This window comes from Schistocerca gregaria, chromosome 1 (genome assembly GCF_023897955.1).
Source record: "Schistocerca gregaria isolate iqSchGreg1 chromosome 1, iqSchGreg1.2, whole genome shotgun sequence".
NCBI classification, from domain to species: domain Eukaryota; kingdom Metazoa; phylum Arthropoda; class Insecta; order Orthoptera; family Acrididae; genus Schistocerca; species Schistocerca gregaria.
Genome location: NC_064920.1, coordinates 377,244,165 through 377,266,582, shown reverse-complemented (window position 1 = coordinate 377,266,582; position 22,418 = coordinate 377,244,165). Strand labels below are relative to the sequence as shown.

The 22,418-nt window shown below is 42.8% G+C and overlaps 1 protein-coding gene and 1 non-coding gene across 9 annotated transcripts in view; both read left to right on the top strand.

Annotated features, from left to right (window-relative positions):
- Window positions 1-22,418, top strand: part of LOC126347783 (luciferin 4-monooxygenase) — a 227,067-nt gene that overhangs the window by 27,572 nt on the left and 177,077 nt on the right. The window lies entirely within an intron of this gene.
- On the top strand, window positions 4,225-4,298 carry Trnat-ugu (transfer RNA threonine (anticodon UGU)). The gene has a single exon. It is a non-coding gene; the product is annotated as a tRNA-Thr (tRNA).

The following is a 22,418-nucleotide window of genomic DNA, read 5'->3' as shown; positions in this document are numbered from 1 at the left end:
CTTATAAATATGGTTTCCTCTATTGCTGTTGGCGACGCTATGCGACTTTGACCATCCCTTTATCTGGTTAGACATTCGCCCTTACGGGAAAGACAGAGAATCAGGAATTTTCAAAATATTCACTTCCGTATGAGAAACGCACTGAAAGAAAGACTTTTAACAGTAAAACACGACATGGCACTTCCTTACGTGATTGTAGGTGAAGCATTTGTCCTGGTGAAAGATTTAATGATACCTTACGATCGAAATTAGCTGACTTACGAAAACAAAGATTTTTGACTATAAATTAAGTTTAGTAAGTAGGAATATTAGGCATACTTCTGGTAAAGCGTGTAATAAGTAGAGAATGCTACATCGCCCATTAGATGTAAGTGTGGATTACACATTGTAAAGGATGAGAGATGGATTTAAACACGAGGACAACTTATAAGTAAACCTCACAAGCATAAATGCTACCCAGAATGGACGACCCACTTTATCAACGGATAACGTTCGGGCTAAATTTGCCAGTTGTTTTGTTAATGGATTTAGGCTTGAACAAGCAGATTGTATTATATGAACGAAAGTGTACTTATTAGCAACGATGTTTTTCTTACCTATATTTTTCTGTATTTCATGAGATTCGTTTCCGGTACAAAAGATCAAAACGAATTCTTTCCAAAGCTCGACGTCTCAACATTTTATTCAGTTTCGACGCTATATTACAAAATGATTGTTTTCTAGTCCGACAATTAAGAGCTCTATGACAATATTGCCGCCTTTGGTTTTACTCGTTCATTCACTCTGGTCAAGACGGAAACGCGTGGTCATCTGAACAGCACCGCTCATACAGGGTCGCAGTTACTTCACTATATGAAAAAAAAAAACGTAAATTAGTTACAAACTAGGGCGTGCATACACTTTATTCATCATGTAGACGTCACTGCAGATATTCGGATTTAGGTTATTACATGTTCGATATGCCTGCCATCATTGTCGATGATGTGGCGCAGAGGAATAGCGAAATTTTGCATGTCATGCTAAAGTGCCGGAACATCGATGGTGTCGATGACCTCCTGAATGGTTTTACGGTTGTTGCTATGCACCTCGTCTTTAATGTAGCCCCAGGAAAAGGAGCCACATGTGGAGAATATGACGGCCTATCGAGGTCCATCCCAGTGGTCTCTGCATACCCCACAGCTAGAATGCGATCCCCATATAAGTGCTCCTCCAGGACATCGAACACTCTCCTGCTTCGACGCTGTCGAGCTCCGTCTTGCATGAACCACATCTTCTCGAAATCAGGGTCACTTTGAATAATAGGGATGAAATCATCTTCCAAAACCTTCAAGTATCGTTCGGTAGTCACCGTGCCATCAAGGAATATCGCGACGATTATTCCTTGACTGGACACTGCACACCACACAATCACCTGTTGTGGGTGAATGAACAGACTTCTCGATCGCGCAATGCGGATTCTCAGACCCCCAAATGCGCCAATTGTGTTTATTTACGAACCCATCCAAATGAAAGTGGGCTTCGTCGCTAAACAAAACCATACTGATTCCCATCATGCCCCGCGGCCAACCGTGCAGTTTGAACGTTCTAACGCAAACCGTTCAGAAGTTATGACCATTTTATTTCAAATAGTTCAATAATTGTTACCCTGTATGACCGGTTGTAAGTTGAATGTTAGAGATTATATGAATACTTATTATATGAATGTTATATATCTAAACGAGTGATCTGAAAAATGTGCGTCAGACTTCCATCGTCTGAAATGAAGCCTTAAAGGAAGCTTTTCACAATGTTGACCAGAATACACTCTTTAAAATTCTGAAAGAACCAGGGATAAAATATAGGGAGCGAAAAGTTATCTAAAACTTGCACAGGAGACAGACTACATTTATAAGACTCGAAGTGCATGAAAGGGAAGTAGTAGGCGAAAAGGGAATGAGACAGGCTTGTAGCTAATTCCCGGTGTTATTTAATCTGCACACTGAACAAGCAGCGTAATTTGGAAAGGAAATTAAAGTTCAGGGAGAAGAAATAAAAATTCTAAAATTTTCCGGTGACACTGCAATTCTGTCAGAGACGGCGAAGGGCTTAGAAGTTTGTCGATGACACTGTTAATCTGTCAGAGAGGCGAAGAACTTAGAAGACCAGCTGAACAGGGTGGACAGGATCCTGCAAAAAGGAAATAGGATTAATATTAAAACTAAATTTGGTTAGGAAACGGTACGCTACAAGTAGTCGACGAGTTTTACTATTTAGACCGCAAAATAACCGAATAAGGCCGAAGTGGAGAGGATACAAAGCGCAGAATGGCGACCACAAGAGAAGCGTTTCCGAGGAAGAGAATGTTAACACCGAATATAAATTTAAGGGTTAAGCACCCTTTCGCGGAAGTGTTTGCCCGTAGCTTAACGTTGTAGGGAAATGAAACGTGGACAATAAGCAGTTCAGACAAGAAGAGGATAGCAAGCGTTTGAAATGTAGTTTTAAAGAAAAATATTCAAAATAAGTTGGGTAGAGCAATAATTAGCGTGGAGGTACTGCATAGAACTGGGGAAAAAATATGTGGCATAACTTGACAAAAAGACGTGATAAATTGGTATGACAGATCAGGAGGCATCAAGGAATTGTCAGTTTAGGAGAGAGAGTGTGGTTCGTAAAAACTGTGTACGGAGACCAAGATCTGGCAGAGATTAAGTGACCACCACAAGCTAGACTAATTGTAAGTTGAGGGGCTGCATCAAACCAGTCTTTGGACTTGACGCCCACATCAACAAGCAACTGTGGAGTGAAAGGAGCTGTCAAGCAGATGATTTCAGTTTGCGTTTGATGTTAATTTTATTATCTCTCTCTCTCGTTTGAGTATGATATACTGTTTGCAACGATCAAGCCTCTGAAGAATCTTGGAATGACCTGATAGTGAAAGGCAGTTGATTAGTTTCAGACGGGTCAAGATATAACCATTGAAGGTACCGTGATGAAACAGACAAAAACCATAACTTTACGATTGAAGAAATCTATTGCTGCTAGGGAAACAACTGCGGATGTACACACTGGAAACTTCCAGAAGGAGCACAATACGCAGAAAACTCGCTTCCGTGGCCGAGATCGCTAACACACGCTTGTGTGGTGGCGCGCAATCGGGGGTAATCCGGTTCGCATCCTGGAGATGGAAAAAGTTTTCATTGCCAGCATTTGGCCGGCAAGCGGAGGAGAGGCGGTGGTGTAAAATTCTTGATCGCCAGACTTCGTACCAGTGCCCTGGTTTAAATGCCAATCCTCTTCGCAGTGTCTTATGAAACGTGGGCATGTGACACTGTTGATGGTGATCAGTCCGTCGGATGTGGAGGTTAAGTTTGGCGGCCCTCTTGGTACTATTCACGATAAGTGGGCTATGCGCTGGCACAGGGCTTCACCACCTCCCTTCTCTCATCATCATACAGCACAAACATAACACTACACTACACACACACACACACACACACACACACACACAATATGTACTTGTGCTATTACAAATATTGTAATGGTCGAAGTTTAAGTACGAGGTCTGTTCAAAAAATTCCGGAACTTTGTTCACAAAATTCTTCTACGCTTACCTTCTACTTATTGCGCATGATCTTCGAAATATTCTCCGTCACAATTTATACACCGCTCCCAACGCCGTTTCCACTTCCGGAAGCAGTCTTGGTACGCCTCTTACTGGATTGCGGGATGCGCCGTCTGCGAATTTTCTTTTATCTCTTCTATTGTGGCAAATCTTCGCCCTTTCAACGGGGTTTTCCGGTCTGGAAATAAAAAAAAAAAACGTCCCCAAGGACCAGATCTGGAGAGTACAGAGGATGAGGCAGCACAGTGGTTTCGTTTTCTATGCAATAGTCACACTCCAACAGGGATGAATATGTGGGTGCGTTATCGTGATACAAGAGCCACGAATTGTCTCGCCACATTTCAGGCCATTTACTTCTAGATGGTATCTGTTCTGTCGGACATATCCGAAAAAAACAGATACCATCTTCATATAGTTAAGGCCCACCGGCCATTTGACCATCTTATTCTGTGCAGATGCACAAACAGTGCCCGAACTCTTGTGGGAATCGGCAAAAAGCCGCGTGTAATGAGTATAATGGCAGGGGCACTTTGAATATAGTGAGGGACAACAAGTTGGGAATATTGGTATCGCGGTAGGCGTGCCAGAGATAAATCCCCGCAGTCGCACTATCCTCTGTGTCCTCGGTGGCTCAGATGGATAGAGCGTCTGCCTTGTAAGCGGGAGATCCCGGGTTCGAGTTCCGGTCGGGGCACACGTTTTCATCTGTCCCCATTGACTTATATCAAAGCCTGTATGCAGCTAGGGGTATTCATTTCATTGCAATTTCATTTACTTCTCACATTTGCTCGCAGCCATGACGACACGCCTCGATAGTACCTTCGATTAACAGTTTATCCCTGTAGCACGAATTCATGATAAACTAATCAAAGTCAAAGAAAACTATCCCCATGGCTTGTCACGTGACGAGCTTTCTTGGCGTTGAAGAATCCTGGCCCATTGTGAAGGTCATACGACATAACTGTAGAGTGGGTCTTACCATCAGTTTTGATTCTCTTAAGGAACAAACATCTCGTTCTTATTTGCGCGACCCAAATCTTCTCACAGATTTCGAGGCGAAGATCTTTCTGATGTTGAATCATTAGCAGTGGGACGAACTTGGCTACGACACCTTGCATTCCAAGATGATGTGTCAGGATTTCATTACATGATCCAACTGAAATGTTACGTTCCCTGTCCCTGGGCAGTCAATATGCGAATGGCACGCACTATTTCGTTGACGTTACTGACATGAGTGTCGTCGATACACGTCGAAGGGTGTCCTGAACGAGAGTCTTCTTCCGTCCGACCATTTTTAAACTCTGTGAACCATTCGTAACACCGAGTACGGCTTAAGTCATCACGTAGGCTTCATGCATCACTTGGTGTGACTCTGTAAAGGTTTCCCTGAGTTTCACGCAAAATTTAAAGCAGATGCACAGGCGCATTGCTCCATTAACTCTGTCACCTCGTAATTCGGCAACTGTGCGACACAACGTTCTACTCAATACAGCACTGAACAATAAATAACAGATATTCAACAATGAAACACATTAAACACAGGGGTGTGCAGGGATGCCAACCGCATTTTGCTCCAATAAACCATTGGTGGGAAATTACGAATGATCCGAAATTTCTTGAACAGACCTCTTAAATAAAAAGAATAATGAATAGGCAGACAAGAGAGGAGCACAAGTCAACTGGCGATGAGGAACAATTCCACTACTCTTGCACATTTCATTCAGGAATTGCTAATGCTTTAGATTCCCACATTCCTTCTTCCCCCCCCCCCCCCCCTCCCTCATACCCCCCCCCGCCCCCGAACGATTTCAAGACGACTTCGAAACGTCATATTGCGTATCTGCAAGCTTTCTCATTGTGTTGACCATCAAAGGGACTGCTAGCATATTTTGCATGTTCTCATTCAATACTGTTTCATGATACAGTCTTCTGATGAAAAGATGCAAAACATATTTATTCTGTGTTTCATGGTGTGGTGTTCTGAAGAAATGAAGCTCAAATCTGCACAGAGTGCGAAATTTACTACACACAGCAACAATGGCAGTAACCTGGGTCGGCATCGAGTCAAACTAAGCTTGAATGACAGATACATCGTCCCATGCTCTCCCAACTCTGTACCAGAGAACATCTATCGATGTAGCTGGCGTGTGGTGGCGTGCCAATTACTCAATCCACAACCCGTTATAAGATAATTTAAATTTGTGAGAGATGTGGAGGACATGCCGGCCAGGGACTGACGAGCGCCCTCTGTATCGAGACAGGCCAGGACAGCACGGGAAACAAGCAGTACCGTGTTTTCTTGTTGAAACATAACGTTACGGAGCCAACGAAGATAGAGCGCTGTCACCAGTATTACACGCCAGAAACGTTACTGCTGCTGTCCAAATTACCGGGTATGCCAACGAGAGGTGATCGTGTTGCGTACCCAGCTGCACACCACACCATTGTGCCAGACGCCGGGACTATGATGATGATGAATGCCATCTGATACTCTTCGTCTCCTCGAAGCTCCATCGTCATCGTCGTGCTGTACAATGGTCTTGAACTCGTCTGAAAATACGACGTCGTACCACTCCTGTGTCCAGTGTTGTTGGGCGTCTCTTTCTCTCCTGGTGTATCAAAGGGAGCCAAAACACCGCTCTCCCTACTGCTCCGCACGTTCTCGCCCTGTCAATGTAGAGTTTTCTCTTGCTGTGAACGACCCCATTGCCTGACTGAAGGTACGTGACGTGGTAGTACGATCTTCCATGGCCTATCGAGCATTATGTCTGCCCTCTCGGACGCTAGTCAGGTGGGGTTGTTGAGGTGGTGCATGGTGCTGACTATGGTTCTTTCGATTCCATGAGTCCCATGACATTCGTAGGATTCCGACCAATGTGACCAGCAATGATTGTGAAAAGGGGTTTTGCATCCGATGTACCTAAACAGTACCATGTACTGGATGTTTTATACTTTATGGTTACCGATTTGGGATTTCGAAATGCAGGCAGTGCATATTTGGTAAAACGTCATTTTGTATATTTTCGTAACAGTTATTACACAATTACTTATGTTATCTTTGAAAAATACAGTATTTTTTTAGTTTCGTGGATGAACAACATCGAACAAGTGCAGTGACAACGTTGTACTTGTTTTTCTGTGTTATTTACTGCAGAAATATGGAGCTTGTTTTGAGGCAATACAGCAACACACGCCAAAGCACATAATGTTTACTGCAAAACAAATCTGCACAAGCAACAGCAGAAGCTAAGGAAAATTTAGCACTAATACCTTTGCAGTTGCACTAAACGTGTACAGTCAGCAGTACATTATCTGCGGGTTTTGCCAAACAGATGTGCAAACTCATTCTGCACTTGATACTTGCTCACTGAAATTCCGTGTTTCAGCTGGGAGATACTGTCACATGTCAGATAAGGTTTTCGTCTTGGCACTTTTTACTTGCATAAGTTTATCACAAAATTTAGGGAAAACTGTAATATTATCTAGCGGCAGATTTATTTTCCCAGTACGCCTCAGTTTCTTTGCAATGCTTCGATGAATCCACTGTTGCCTGATATTATTACGTTTCGTTCCCCTTATTGTAGTGACGTTGTCAGGTGAAATGTGATCTGTTATTTTGAAAGAGCCTCTGTGCAACCCTAGGTGAAGTGCGCCAAGATCCCTGAAATCCTGTTTCCGCCTTGCAAAAATGGAATCCGCCGTCCTCGGCGTTGGCAGTGACTGGAACCGGATGTCTGAACGAAAGGATACTTTGTTCCTCTCTATACGAGCAAAATCTCTATCTCATGGTACGAAACGATGCCCAGTAATGAGGATTTCTTGTATACAGTAGTGAAATATTTACGTATGATCAGATTTTGGAAACGCATCCTAATGTTGTGAACATCTCTCACAAAGTCTGCTATATTTATGCTTACATTCAAATGATAGAGACTTTTTTGAGACAGTGTGTAAAAATCCTGGAAAAGTTCGGCATGCATGTTCAATGGTTTCATTACGTCGAATGTGTCACATTTATTCCCTTTTTGCAGCCGTGGTGTACTAAATATTTTCATCGCTACTCAACATTAAGGGGTACAAAAGAAACCGTGCATGAATATTCTCCTCGGATGAAGACATCATAATCTGATCCGTCTCTCTGACAGCACCACTTCAATGTGAATTGCTCACATCCCGCCCGCACCCTGTACCAGGGTCGCCGCCATCAGGCGTCAGCGCCACGCCATTTCTGTGTGAACTGAGACTTACGGCTTACGCGACCACCTTGTCTCCTGGAAGTGACTGAGTTCTTGTGCGGTGTGATTATAATCCTTTCGGAATATGGATTCTCTCGCCCATCTACAGAGTGATCTAAAACTCCAACGACAAACCTTTAAATGTTGCTCAGAGATACCATCAGAGTATTTTGGTATAAAAGGCACACGGTCTTCAAGTGTTCGTTACAGAGTTACCGCACCTCGTTTCGTTTTTGCCCTTTCTTACCCCAATTACTTGGATCTGTTCAAATGGTTCTGAGCACTATGGGACTTAACATCTATGGTCATCAGTCCCCTAGAACTTAGAACTACTTAAACCTAACTAACCTAAGGACATCACACAACACCCAGCCATCCGAGGCAGAGAAAATCCCTGACCCCGCCAGCAATCGAACCAGGGAACTCGGGCTCTGAAAATAGTGCAAATGTCGATGTTATACGCTAGTAGTGGAGCTAGAAGAGCGTCAGTCTATTTTGTTAGTGCAAAGTGCGTACATCAGGGGCAGGTATGCACTCTCCTCACCATCTTCTGGTACACTTTTCGAATTTCACATGCTTTCTGGCGCATTCTAATTTGTCACCCACCCACTTAAACTATTGTACTGCATTTTACATGAAAATTATGCAAATTAATGTAGTGTTCTGCACGTAACCTGCTGTTCTGCTCCATGGTACCCACTCATTCACGCCCTCCCATTAACAACTGTACGGCTAACTCCACATTGATATAAGAAATTAATTAAATCCATATTCTTCATATGTACGGGGTAATTTTTTTAAAAAAATTCACAGCATCCTATTGGCCAGTCAAATCGATGGAATATAGTTTAAACAAAACATTGCTACATTACTAATAAAAACAGGCTCCAATATACGCAGGCACCGCCCACCACCTCCTGTCCACTGGACCGCACAGGAGGCTACTGCACACGCTCCCAGAACTCAGGATGCACTGGCAGCTGCCAAGCCACGCACAGGTGCCCGTTCTGGTCCCTCGAGCACGATGTGGTGTCATCCCTTTCATACTTGACACCTAAGAAATTCCTCTCGAAATATGCGATCACCTTGACACCATTGATGATGCAACCAGATGGGAACGCTGATCTATTTGCTGAGTGCATACGCTCCATGGGCATGCACACGTCGACGCCCCCGCGAGCCACCATTGTATGCAGGAAAGTGTTAGCCACCGCTCTCACGCTGCTGCTGCCTACAGCAAGCAGCTGAAAGTTGGGTCTAATTTTGGGTACACGGTTAGAGTTCTTTGAGTGTTATACTGACGTCACAGAACTCCAAGGTGTGCTCATGCTGGTCCCATACACGAGACGCCTCTGGGCAGCTCGTGTGTTTACCATTGCTGACACCTGCAGATACTAACATCACAGAATAGCACAGGGTGCATTGTTCCTCGCAATCCTAACAGAGCTGCATCTAGCCATGCACGCGTACCCAGCATGGGTGACGCATCACGTAAATGTTCGTCCTGCTATCAATATACGTCTCAGAAACGTTAAATGTTCTCACCGCTAAAAGCCTGCGCACACTCGCAAAACACCGTTAATCATAAAAGCGCAAAACACCGTTAATAATAAAAGCATTCTTGTTCTTTGGAAAGAGAGCACTCTCTGAGCACAGAGGGGAGGGTGGGGGGGGGGGGGGGGAATCAGAACAATCATGCAAACAAAATTCGAAACACGGAAGAGAAAAAATGGCCGGAATTTTCGATATCCTACAACTACAGGTCTGGAGATGTCCTAATGGCACAGCGGTGGATGAGTGATGGCATCCCCGCCAGAGATGCATGGTCTGCTTCATCTTGTCTCTGAACACTTGCTTTCTAAGAACTTTCCATACATACCTTGCCCCCATCTTGTTCGAATCAGTTTGTAGACGATTTTACATCCCTTCACAAAGGATGTCTTGTGAATGAATAGAGCATTATGATTGTATTTTGTACCAATCACCATACTGCACTGACAATTAAACTCTGCAAAGTGGCCTACAGATTGTCAAATACAGAAAGGCTCTTATTCAATTACACTGCTCTCCCACTGAGGACAGGAACTTGAATATTAGAGCGTGAAATAGGTCTCCAACCCCGCATCATATCACCGTGTACCATGTCGATGTAGTAAACATACAATTCGTATCCTGTGCCATAAAAAATCAGCCCTTTTACATCATTCGTATATATACCGCAAAGACAAACAGCACTGTATACACTCCTCACAGCACTAGATATTTTCCTGCGAGGGTTGTGTTCATCCATCTCTGATGGGTGACCAGAGCACCTCAGCGGACCAAAGTCACTCTCAGAACTGTTTTACAAATTCGGACTTTTTCCCTCTCGGTACAAATGCGTTGCTGTTTCTGGTCCAAAACAACTTGCTTGCTTGCTTTTTCTACACCCATCTCCAGACTCTGGGATTACAAAAATACATGCATTTTCACATGGTTTGCTATAGTATTATACCATTTTCGCAGTACTTCTCGATATCAAGCACACAGCAGTATCCTACTGATCGCTCACGCAACATAATTCCGAATATATAGACGGGAAATTATTTATCTACAAACCCAAAATTACCGTCTAGTAAGGTCATCCGAAGACAGTATCAGTTGCAAAGCGATTTAGAAAAGATTGCTGTATGGTGTGTCAGGTGGCAGTTGACGCTAAATAACGAAAAGTGTGAGATGATCCACATGAGTTCCAAAAGAAATCCGTTGGAATTCGATTACTCGATAAATAGTACAATTCTCAAGGCTGTCAATTCAACTAAGTACCTGGGTGTTAAAATTACGAACAACTTCAGTTGGAAGGACCACATAGATAATATTGTCGGGAAGGCGAGCCAAAGGTTGCGTTTCATTGGCAGGACACTTAGAAGATGCAACAAGTCCACTAAAGAGACAGCTTACACTACACTCGTTCGTCCTCTGTTAGAATATTGCTGCGCGGTGTGGGATCCTTACCAGGTGGGATTGACGGAGGACATCGAAAGGGTGCAAAAAAGGGCAGCTCGTTTTGTATTATCACGTTATAGGGGAGAGAATGTGGCAGATATGATACACGAGTTGGGATGGAAGTCATTACAGCATAGACGTTTTTCGTCGCGGCGAGACCTTTTTACGAAATTTCAGTCACCAACTTTCTCTTCCGAATGCGAAAATATTTTGCTGAGCCCAACCTACATAGGTAGGAATGATCATCAAAATAAAATAAGAGAAATCAGAGCTCGAACAGAAAGGTTTAGGTGTTCGTTTTTCCCGCTCGCTGTTAGGGAGTGGAATAGTAGAGAGATAGTATGATTGTGGTTCGATGAACCCTCTGCCAAGCACTTAAATGTGAATTGCAGAGTAGTCATGTATATGTAGATAGCTAGGTGGGGCGTGCTGTAAACCACTGACTAACTAGAAACTTGTCACATCTGCGAAGACATGTACACGGAAATTCGACTTGTCACATCTGCGAAGACATGTACACGAAAATTCGAAAAAAAAACAACAACAGAGAAAACTGATATTTCCACTTGCAAATACCAATGTCGGTGATGTAGCACATTCCAAATCATCCCTATAATTTACAATGTGAACTAAAGTGTCTCTCATCTCTAGAGAACAAGCAAACATGTCTTCCACATGCTAGATGCACACACCACAATCGATCTTCTCTCAACTAAATAAAGGCGTGAAATGTGCAGAAGCAGTCAACCAAAAAATTTACATGGGAAGAAATAATGGTCCAGCGCAAACACACCTCCATATTCAATCTTCCCAAATGAAATTTATTCAACACCTACTAAATAGTAGTTCGCTATTCGGTCATCTAGAGGACAACATGGTTAAGTCATCTACATTCGTACACTCCAACAGGCCTCTCCATTCAGACAGCTTCTGCTGTTAACGCGAAACGTGAATCATCCCCACACAGGTCGCCAGCGCTGCATGCCAATCACGCACAGGTAGAATCATCATCCTAAGAAATCGGTCACATATATATTTTATCCCTGTACTTACAACTAAATGTTACAATTGCGGTCTCAGTTGAACGACATTCGACAATGAGTGAAGTATGGAAATACACCCTGTTGATGGCTGTGGCTCTGGAAATAGAAATATCAGTACCATTATGACTTGACTTACTCTTCCTTTTGCTGTCACAGTACTCTACGTCTAATTCATACCTTCCTTACAAATGGACATAGCCATTTCCCTTGCACATGTCAGAACACAAGCACACACTTTATAAGCCTGAAGCTCAAGGCAAACCTATTCCACACCCCTACTAAGTATAATACTTCGTCAATAACTGATCACTGGCCATATGAAATAATACTGACTGAAAATCAGCGATGGGTGAACATGTCTCGTAACTTTTTGAAAGTGATTCGGCTAAGGAACGTGGTATAAAACCGCTATTTGCAACCCCCTCACGCCACCACTAGATATTTCTCCGGTATTTGTAACGTATTCTGTCTCGATACCATGCCAGAGGTTCTCCGATATATCAACTGAGTTATAGGCGATGACTGATTGAGGAGGATCGCAAACGGTAGTAGATGGTGTACTGATTGAGGTCATAAAAAATGTAGACTAGATTTTCAGCTCTCTAGTGCTACACTATCAGCTAGAAATGATGTCTATGATTTGGAATCAAGTCTCTCCATTCAACCACATACGTGCTTTGGATCCTATGGAGAAGTCTTCTGATTACAGCCACAAGTGAATCATATTTCTGCCATTGTCATAACTCAAAACGAGTCACCTTTCTCGAACCTATCTGCTACAGTAAAATTCCCGCCTCATTTTAGGTGGCTTCTACGCATCCTGCAACTGCCCCCTCAGGCTCAGTGCTACCATCCCTGCAGCTCTGCACACATGATCATTCCAATATAAGTTGGAACTGAGTAGGGGTCGGAGGTAAACTATATTTACCACCTTCTGCAACCCGTGTAGAAACAGGTGAAGCTGATATACTGCGACAGAACTGTGGTGTGACCATTCCACGGAAATGGAGCCTGCTCCTGCAACATGAGGTAGTATGAAAGACAGTACAGGAACTGCGCGAAGGACATAAATTTTGCTATTGCATTGTGGTTTTTGTCCAAGTTACAAGCAGCTACTATAGATCCATGTCTCTCAGGTCCCATTCACGTCTATCACTGCAACATTCTATCATCGTTATTCTATTCCATGCACCAGAGAAATTTACTAACTATAAAAGCTCCACTAACTTAATCCGATAGAGAACTCGATAAGATTTTTACCGCATCTCTCCCCTCCCATATATCAAAAAGAAATACCACATGCATGCCGGCTTCAGGCACATAAGATCATCCTGTTAAATATACAGGTATTGATCCACTGCACAAACCAGTTTAAAGTTTCATCACCTGTACTGTAGGAGGATGACCGTACTGTAAGTTGCAAGGGACGCTCCCTGTGACCCTGCGTCGTTGTTTGAAGCATTGTTTTCTTCCTCTGTAACACGCTTTGTACACTGTCATACATTTTGTTTTTCGCCACGACTTTGAGGTCTGTGTCAGGTTATAACCCGACATTAACGCGTTCTGATCCATTGCCTCTCGCAGAAAACCAGATGTTGGGCGGTGTAAATTTTCTTGTTACTCCAGCTATCATAACACGCTGCACACACTGGATGATTTTAAATAAAAGACAGTTACAAGATAAGGAAACTGGAAGAGTTTTGCGGCATTGTAGAGAGTTTTCAAACTGTTGTCTGAAAGTGATTGACGAGCTCTACATTTAAACTCATCTGTCACAGTGACGGAATAGCTGATGGCTCCGCATTCCATTTCGACTGATTCCTCATATTGCAGACATGTACGCGATCAATGTTTCGGTACTATCCGTCCCCAGAAGGTGTTGTCCCTTCACCAAAACTCTTTCTCCACCTCAAACAAGTTTTGTCAGTCAATCATTTTTTGGTAACCAACAGCGGACCAGTGGACAGATGGGATGGAAAAGACAGCCTCGGTGCACTGAAATAATAAGCATTTCAGTTGATTGTGTAAACAATTTTACAGTAATTTCAACATCGACTAATAATGTGACAGCATGTTTCCCAATTTCAGTATCATAGCTAAACCACCCCCTCTCCACTTTGCAAGTATCTTTGCGAATGTGGATAGATGACTGTGCAGTACATCCATGCATTGTTAATTCTCGAACACATCCATCACCAAAGTATATCAGACAGCGCACTACATATTTCTAAGACTTCGAGCATAGTGCTTAATTTACGATCTATCTCTGTGCTGATGGTGTCATAGAGCATTCTCGCAATCTTAGGGTAAAATTAGATACTGAAAGACCCCCTCACACTGTCAGTGACCAACCCGCCCTGCAGCACCATTACCGATTTAATCTGCAATCGACCAGAAGTAGACCGCTACATTCTATGTCTCAATGAATGTAGCTTGCAGAGACCTCGCCCATTCAAGTGCACAGGATGTTGAGGAGGTTAGCACTCCTTATCGATGTATAGTAACAGATTTGAAAGTGTTGTGGTGTAATAGCAAACGGTGAAGAAGAACAAGAAACGGGTGATTTTTATGCGCGATGGAGCTCCAGGCGAATGGAATTCAAAGCATTTTTATGTAAATCAACCAAGCTATCAATTTTAAAGTATTATTCCAGAGACTAGGATCAGTACCTGGAAAGTATCGGTAAGAGAGAACGTAAACACATGCAGTCCTAAGGCTACAACGTTCTGCACTTAAAACGAGCTATAATATTAGATCGCTTGCATTTCCAACCTATCAGCCGTATGTAAAGTTAATATTCCGATGTAACAAACATATTTCAAGCATGTGACATACATCCTTTGAAACGTCCCCTTAGAAAAATTATACATAACTGTGCTTAAACTGACATAATATTTTTTAGCGCAATGCAATCTGACTTAAAAATCCCTACGAAAGAATGGCCCTGACTAACATTAACCTATACCTTTCACACTTACCTCACAAAAATCTTCGTTACTCAAGCTACTGCAATACAGCGAGCGCCACTACTGCCAGCTAAACAAAAGATTCGAAATACTGAAGGCACTAACTACTGATAGGCATAGTTAGCAAATGAAAGATTTTAATACAGAACAAACAATGTATCAATGTATTTACCTTAATAGTCATTATATATATATATATATATATAGAGCAGTTCATGACATCCAGTCTTACAAATTTCAAAACTCCGCCATCTCTCTCCATACGTCCACCACTGCTGGCGGCTAACCTCCAACTGCGCAACGCTACGCGCTGTTCACATCCAGCTGCCGCAGCCCAACACTACAATGGCAGACAACAATGCAAACCAGCCACAGACTGCACACAGCACAGCCAGTGATTTTCATACAGAGCGCTACGTGGCGGCGGCGTTACCAGGATAAGAACCTAAACAGCCTACTTACACCTTCTTCCCGTTTTCTCTCTTATAAACTATGTTATGGAACCGTTAAACGAGAAAAGTACTTCCTCAAAACATTGGCTCTGTGTGATACGAGCACACTATAGCTTTCCAAAGATGTATAGCGTCCACTGTTCACATCCGATCACGCTTCAGAAATTATACTATGCCTACATCAGCCCTATATAAAATTATGGTTAGTAACGGAGAATACTTCTTACAAGGAAACAGATAAACGCATAGTAGCAGCGCCCGACATGTGAAAATTACAAGTCATTCCGCCACTAACTCTGTAAACAGCACATCTGTCATGCAAATGTATACACGGGGATTCCAGTGCCCCACAAGCACCTATCACTAACTAAGTTATGAAGCTGAAGTCTTAATTTTAAACCCAAGATGCGACCGAGGGATGGAGTACATCGCATAAATCATAGTTCGCTTAGAGGAATGTTTCACGTTTCGTCACACATGAGATGGAAATCCTCTGATGACTGACAGGTTTACCATTAACGATCACAAGTAGACAGTGGTTTGAATCACATACAGAACACGTGGCTGTATACGAGTCGAACGCAGGCTATGTCATGCGACTGATGCATCCTGACAAAACAGTGAAAAAATTGACCTACAGTAATTTGTCCCTCTACAGAATACATCATCAGTCTGCCACTAAATCGTACATCGTTACAGCTCCATCTCAATCGATCATCCTGTCCACTCTGTGTCATAGTTTAACGGAGATGCATGTAAGTTTAGAGGTGGATGGTTCTCTGTCTTCCTGAAAAGCGTCAAATCCAGTAGTCGACTCGTGTGTATCACTGGTACCTCAACAGACACACAGTATAATGCTGCCTCGACAGAAAAAAAATTTACTGCTTCCTTGATTCCCTTCGCTTCCATGTAGACGTTTTCTCGGATTCCTCTTGGTGTCGCATACTTTTCCATGTACAAATTGCTCTGCACCAACCAGAAGGTACGCAAGTACTTCCTCAATTTCCCCTCATTTCGGTGTATATTCGGTCAATTTATACCTATCCCCCTGTCATTTTTCGCAATTCTGTCATGTTATGTCAGTTCCATCCATGCGATCATGACATAACCTTTCGTTCTGTGTTCTAAAATTGCCTGTAAATGTATTACATCTGCCAACACTTAGCCCAAATACACTGATCAGGAGGCATAGTATAGCAATGTACTCGATTGCATCCAGTCACCTCCACCTTTGGAGAGCCTTTGCTCTGTTTACTGTATGTCTATGTACAGCCATGTGTCGTGAATGGCTCCCAGGACCCGCAGTAGACCCAAGTTAGCACTGGAGTGTGGATCCGACATGTGTTATATCCAGAACGATATTGGGATGCGGATCCACAATATGCCATGCACAGGAAAAGGCTTGAATGTGGCTCTGCCAAGCAGATCCACAATATACCGCATTCGAGTTAGTCTTCGAGTGTGGATATGCTGCGCACTATATATATCAGTACCGATGTTCGGAGGCAGATCCACCACACGTCACATCTGGGATACGGCTTGCAGATGGACCAATCACGTTACGTCCGAACATGTGCTCTGTGTTTGGTCCACTAGCAGGGGGACAGGGTCGTAAACTAGCTTTTCTGAAAACGGTGCTGTTTTGATGGAGAGGAATTTCGCCTTATTAGAAAGGCTGCCACGTCCAAATGTAATTATTTCTACACCAAGCCCGGACTGAATAGAAATGGAAATGCCGTGTGGCTAGGGCCTCCCGTCGGGTAGACCGTACACCTGTTGCAAGTCTTTCGAGTTGACGACACTTCGCGACTTGCAAGTTGGTGGGGATGAAATGATGATGGTAAGACAACACAACACCCAATCCCTGAGCGGAGAAAATCCCCGACCCAGCCAGGAATCTAACCCGAGCCGTAAGGTATGACATTCCGTTGTGCTGACCTCGCAGCTACCAGGGGCGGATGGGCTGAATAGATAAGGGTTCGATTCTGTACAGGTTCGAGGATGGGGGAGCAGGGGGTTCTGATATTAGGTAAGGCTAGACGGAGACCAGAATGGATCAATCTAACATTCTCGTGGACGATGAAGGTCCTGCAGCGTACAACGGGCATACTCCTTACTGATCTGTTTGCTTGCATGCAATAATGAAAGTTTCTTTTCATAACACGATACTGCTCAGAGTGTTGCTTTGTTTTTCCTTTTCTGTTTCTCTTGTTGTAAGAGATGTCTGCTTTGTTATGTAATTAAAACTCGCACATTCTCCGTGCATCCTTATAGTATTTTAATGTCCTAGAACTCACGTTAACGAAAACTACAATACAGTACTTCACCGTTCTTTGACAATTTCAAAGCTGTGCAGTTACATCGTCATTGGATATCACAACTTTAACCGAACCGGTGTGCTGCTAATTATCTCATTGTAGAAGGGTGTTTGCGAGTGCTGGAGTAAACCATTCGTACAGATTAGATATGGAACGTGGGAAATCAATAGACGATTGAGAATTTCCAAATGAGGCATCAAGACCTCGAGAGAACTGCTTTTAGAGTGTTCCAAAGGCGATTATTCCTTATAATAATATGATTACGGTATACAATATGTATGTGTGTATACGTGTATATTATATACAATCAGATGATCAGACTCTGCTGTACGACTTCTGAGTCTTTTCCCATAACTTATTTCCCAGAATTAAATAAACGTAAATATATGACTATCGATTTCTCCCAAATTCTCTGATTTAACGTTTACCATTGGCTGACATAAGACCTTGTTCATTACTGTAACGACCTTTTTGTTTAATAGAAGATGAATCATTTCTTCTTGGGCTTTTATTTTCTGTTTTTTCCCTCTCTTCTTCTCCGAAAATATGTAATGTGACTAGTCAATAGTGAGCCTACAGCAATCAGTCGTTGCAAATTACATTTACCTGTAAAACTAATTTTAGTAGCGGGACTAATCGTGATTTTTTAATTGCCTGGATATTCAAGGATTGTCTGACGCAAGGAGTATTGTTACTTGTTTAGTAGCATCCAAGGGACACGTGCAGATTATACTGGAATGCTGTAGACATTTGTAACATTGTCCCCAGTTCGATGCAACAGCGATTGTGCCAAACATGTTGATACGAAGTTACATTATCACAGGAATGCTCAGAGATACTCATCCTTGGCCACATAGCTCCTCCACCCTGTGATGAGAGCACGACGGAAATTCGTAATGACACCTGCATCAACAAGAAAACAAGCTCCATTTCCGACGTGCTTCTCTACGTACATTAAGAGAAATAACTCAGTAAACAGGTAGAATAAATGAATGATGGACGGAAAGAGACGGTCTAATGCCGCAACAGAGCAGCTCAAGTAGCCTTTGCCTCAAACACTCATTTCGGGAGTGTTGCAAACTCTGGCTGACGTACTATCTAGCACATCGTCCAGACGAACTCACTCCAAGCAATACACATGGTCCACTTACAAAACCCTTGAGTGACCAGTGTTAACTATAATTTCCACTTGTAAGTTCAGTGGTAATCCGTGTTCCTCTTCTAAATTGTGCTACCATCTCTGTTAGAGTGTGCTAACAATGTGTAGATTGTCAACAGTTAGGCGAAAGCTGTTGTATTTCTACTTTGTGAGTCAATCAATGCAGAAGCGCAGTTTCCTCGGGAAAACGAGCCACTGTTTCGACCGCTACAGCGTTTTTTGGATAGTGTGCTTTCCTTTTGCGTGTGAAGTGACTTGTGTTGTATTTATCTACTTTTATTTTTATGAGGGAGATAGTATTCGTGTATATTTGCTGGATTTGACAGAAAATAACATAAATATTACAAGGTAAGTTAGTGGAAGCAGAAGTGAAGTATTCTGCCCATTGGCTGTAGCAGAATATAGTAAAATAATGGGAGGAGTGGATAAATTTGATCAGCTGCGTGAACGGTATGCTGTAGGCCGTCGTTCTGGAAGTGGTGGCACAAACTGTTTTTCTTTCTTGTGGATTTGGCGGTTGTCAATTCCTACGTTATGTGGAAGCTACAGAAGACAGAAGCAGATCAGCTAACATTTAGATTGCACTTAGCGAGGCAGCTTATCTTTGGCTTATCAAGTGGTAAGAGATGAGGAAGGCCTGTTCATTTTCAAACACGAAAAAGAGGTGTGTATGGAGTACCAGATGAAGTCTGTCTGGAGAAAGTTGGAACTCATTTCCCTACAAAAGGTACAACAAACAGAAGATGCCGCCAATGTAGCATGAAGAACAAAGGAAAGAGAACAAAAATAATGTTTATCAACTGTCGTGTACCTTTGTGTGTAGCACCATGCTTTTCTAAGTTCCATTGTACATCACCTTAGTGGACTCAAAGGACAGTATGAACTAACACAAATATAAATGTAATGTTTAACATGTTTTTGTACTAAAAAATAAAGGAAATATATATATATATATATATATATATATATTTTAATTAGTAAGTGAAGTTACTCCAGAGTTCGGTGAGAACAATAGTTCCCACACTAATTTTTTTATACTCATGGCTAAACTCTCACTTTCAAGATTTGAACAATGATTTTATGAACGGTTTCTTAGCCCAATAAAGTGTTCATAAAGAGTCTACAACTTCCGGAAATAATTTGGTCACTAAAGGGTTAATGTGACTAACGCCGACGTCAACGCACTATCTCCACTCACAGACAGCAGGTGTCAGCACTAGCAGTGGGGGTATATAACTCGAGTAGTGGGGAGAGAGGGCAGGACGCGGACAACGTACAGTAATGCGGAAACGAAACGATTTATCTGACGTCAAAAAGAGTATGATCATTGGCTTGCGGACCGAGGGTGTAAGCATTTTCAAAGCCACTAAGTTCGTGAACTGTTCGTATGCCTCCGAGGTTTAGGTACACCGTGCATGGCAAAATGGCGCTAGCCAAACTCGGCGCCAAAGCAACTGTAGTGCACCGCGGGCCGTGTTAACAGGCGTGAACGAAAGCTACAGAGGTGAATACAGGCGAATAGACGTGCAACTGTTGAGCAATTGACCTGCCAGGTGAACCAAGACGCTACCAACTGTGTCTCATCAACGACCGTTCTGCGAACGTAGCTGCTTCCGGACCTCTGCAACATACACCTGGTTCATGCACCTATGATAGCAGCTGTTAATTGGCGTCGAAGGCTGGAATTTCCACGCCAGTATCGCGACTGGGCGTCATGTGAACGGCGACAGGGGCGTTATCAGACAAATCACGTTTTATTTTATCTTCAGAGGAGAGAGCATTATGGTCTGTGGAATGTTTTCATTGCATTCTCTGGGTGCACCTCCTCGTGGAAGGCACAACGGAGAAACACAAGTATGCATCTATCCTTGGCGACCATGTGCAATCCTCCAAGCAGTTTGTTTTCCCCTGGCACAATGGCATTTACCAGTAAGACAATATTACGTGTCACACAACTCGCAGTATATGTGTGTCCCCGCATTTAAAACCAATCGATAATCAGTGGGACTGTCTCATCGGGGTGTTCCTGCAACAGATTCTCAACCGAGAAACGCAGCGCAGTTGGCTGTGGCCCTGGAGTTGGCATAGCTCCATATTCCTATCGGGAGCTTCCAAAACTTCACTGACTCTCCTCCTGCACGTCTTACAGCGGACAGGGCCGCAAAAGGTTTTTATTCAGGTTTGTGACAGGTGGTCACATTATGTGACCACCATTGACCTAATGCAGTGACTGGCAAACTCATTTGTCAAAGGCGCCATACAGCAACAGTACAACTACTGCAGTTTCTTTCGAGATTCAGTTTTATATAGATAGATAAATTGTTATTAACTTAATTGGGGTATTCCTAAGCTGGGCTTTGCTGAAAACGTACTCTGTGTGACTGAACAAAACCGGATAGTTTGTTTTGTAATGGTGTAACTGCTTCTAACACCGAAAAATATGTTTCCTTGCCTCTGCAATTGACTTTTGAACTTGATTGGATGATATGTAATGTCTACCATCAAATAAAATATTTGGATACACTGATAGTTCGTTCTTTATGGATAGTGGAGAAATGCTTTAATTTCTGTTAATAAGGATGTGCCCAAGGTATCTTGTTATGCAGCAGAAGAACTGCTTACTCACTCTCCATTTCAACTCAAAATTCTGTAGCTTACGATGATTATGAACTTTAGTTGTCATGGGGTTGATAACCTTAATCTTGAATTGCATAACTTTGGAAATTTCTTCTGGAAATATCTGCGTACAACGCTCTATGTATTTGACAAGTGATACGATGGTATGGAAGTATCTCGTCAATGTTTCTCTTTTAAAATAACAACAAACCCGTTTCTTACGCCGGTCTAACTTTCCGACTCCACTGTTGAAATGAAGACAATTTTATCGAGTAGTATATGATGTACTCTCAGTTACACCTTTTGCTGTATACTCTCCCTAAGTTTAACCTTTGAATGGCAATAATCCTAAAAGTTTTTCTTTGGGGTATACAGGTGAAAAAAATCCTACAAAAAGCGAAACCCGTGCTGTATGATTTGCCACAAGGCTCATCGACAGGTGCCAATTAAAGCTGAAACTAATTTAAGAGCTTCGATTTGCTGGTTGGCTATATTCAGAGACATTTTGACTGTTCCATTTTCACTGTTTTAGCAGACGCCAGCATCTTTTTAGTTTCTTTTAGAATATCTGCTTCATTCTCAAAATCCCGAAATAGCTCTTCGGGTGGATTTCTGGAACAACTTACTTCAAGAAGTAAATTACACATTATTATGGCAAGCCAAGTAACTTTTATTGAATGATGCACTGCATTTCAAAGTCACACATACACTATTTTTCAACATGGTCACTAAGTGCTTGTAAATAACGGTCGGAACTTTCTACCAGTCATTCAGTTTCTCGACGATGCTAATCAGCTCCTTGGTTATAGAGCCATTCGAGAACCGCAGTGTTAAGAGTCGTCATCGTCGGAAAACCTGGGGTTGCTGCATATCAGTTCCCCAATTGTCTGGACGACGTCGTTTGTGGTCATTGTCGACGGCCTTTCTTCACGAACCGCATCACCCACGTCTCTGCGCCCTTCGTCGAATTGTTCGAACACCATCACTACAGCTGGACGGCCCACGCAGTGCCAGATTTTCTCGATGCATCTTTGTGCAAT